The sequence below is a fragment of the Otolemur garnettii genome, unplaced genomic scaffold, assembly GCF_000181295.1.
Source record: "Otolemur garnettii isolate 467f Iridium unplaced genomic scaffold, OtoGar3 scaffold00050, whole genome shotgun sequence".
In the NCBI taxonomy this organism is placed as follows: Eukaryota; Metazoa; Chordata; class Mammalia; order Primates; family Galagidae; genus Otolemur; species Otolemur garnettii.
Genome location: NW_003852445.1, coordinates 803043 through 804818, shown reverse-complemented (window position 1 = coordinate 804818; position 1776 = coordinate 803043). Strand labels below are relative to the sequence as shown.

Sequence of the window (1776 nt, the reverse complement as noted above, 5' to 3'; positions counted from 1 at the left end):
GTTTTCTTTCCACCGTCTATATTTGAAGAAAAGCAGAGTTACGTGATATGACAAGGGACGTGCAACAGCTTTCAGCATTTTCTAAACACCGGGGCTATCTGAATCACTATTCTAGATGTTAGAGAAAATAAATGCAAAGGGAACTTGCCTCCAGGCACTTGGGGTGAATGGTATGTACTAGTACAGCTCTTTCAGCCTATAGAATGTCTCTCGCCTGCGTTTTCTCATAATATTCGGTGATCCTACTATTCACCTGTGTGTGTATGTTCACGAGTTTCCTTTTCACCTCCTCGGCCCAATGATCTTGAATTTCCATAGACTATACACAGGAACTGCAGCACTTCTCTGTCTGCCTCACAGAGCCTGGCACAGCACTGCGGGGGGATTGATAATCTTGCTGAGAAACCAGGAACAGCTTGCTAGCTAGACGTGATCCTAAAAATCAGATAGTCCATTTCCCTTATATTCTCGAAGCTGGGGAGGAAAATCTTTTCTTCTACTCTCCTAGGTTCTATAATTGGGGGCTATGAATTAGACTGAGACTGACAGATTAGCAAGGGAAAAACAGACATTTGTGTATAGTTCACAAAGAAATGTGATGAGAGAGGAGGCTAGCATTTAGAGCTTATACCGTCTTAATAGGGAAATGGGCACAAGGAGATGGCCATTTGTTCTGTGAGAACAAATGACTTTGGGAAAGGTAAGTGGTCCTTGGGAGGACAGATGGGAGATATGATGGTTTTGTGACAGTGCCTATTTAAGTGTGGTGCCAACTTTTCTCTGGTGATAATCAATCTTCCCTGGGAAAGGATGGTTGAATTCTTTGGGGAGGTTTCTAAGCAGATAAGAGGAATTCAGACAAAGCCCCTTCCACTATCAGTTCTAGCATATTATGGACCCCTTCTTAGAGCCAGTTGTTTGTGGATGTAGACAAGCTTGGGTGCCAAAGACTGAAGGAGTTTCTCCGTGGATGCAAGGCCACGGGCGCCCCAACAGTGTGGCTCCTGCCTCAACTGCCTCTCCCTGCTCAGCAGTCAGAAACATGAACAAGACAAGGCTTCCTAGAAGAAAGCTGGCCTCAAACAGAGCTCAAAAGAATGAGGGACAGTTTTGATAGGGGTGAAAAAAGATCTGACCCAAAGAAGAGAGGAGGTCTCTAACCATTCCCAATGGATGATTTGGAAATCAAACATCAGAGCAGAGGCAAATCCACAAGCCAGAAGGACTTTGGTGTCTGGGCCCAAAGCTGAATTTGGATGGACCCTGGAACTAGGGAAAATGCTGGAAAATCAAATGATGAGGGAGGTCTCATCAGAAAGGTGCAATTTGTCATCTTGAATGAGACCTTGTAAGGTTTTAGAATCTATCATTCTGTGAAATTATTATCTGGGAGAAGTTGAGTTTAAGATACGCAATCATAAGCAGTATGCAGAGGAAATATCTCTAACTAGAGTAGAGTGCTTGAGGCCTGGCCTCACTGGAGTTAGAGCTAAGCTCCTTGCTTAGAAAAGACCCTTCCGGGCAGTGCCTGTGGCTCAAAGGAGTAGGGTGCTGGCTCCATATGCTGGAGGTGGCGGGTTCAAACCCAGCCCCAGCCAAAAAAAAGAAAAAAAGAAAAGACCCTTCCTCCAAGCAACCTAGACCCCTAGGAGATAATTAGCAAGTCCAAGTTACCCTGTCCCAGGCAGTCACCAATCAAGGTCATGGAAATGATGATGTGGGGTTATCTGTGGAGGCTCCTTCCACAGCAGCTGCATTTTCCTCTCGCTGCAGCCT

General features: G+C 45.3%; 1 protein-coding gene across 1 annotated transcript in view; it reads left to right on the top strand.

Annotated features, from left to right (window-relative positions):
• Positions 1–1776, top strand: part of RYR3 (ryanodine receptor 3) — a 362708-nt gene that overhangs the window by 144160 nt on the left and 216772 nt on the right. The gene's annotated exons all lie outside the window — the stretch shown is intronic.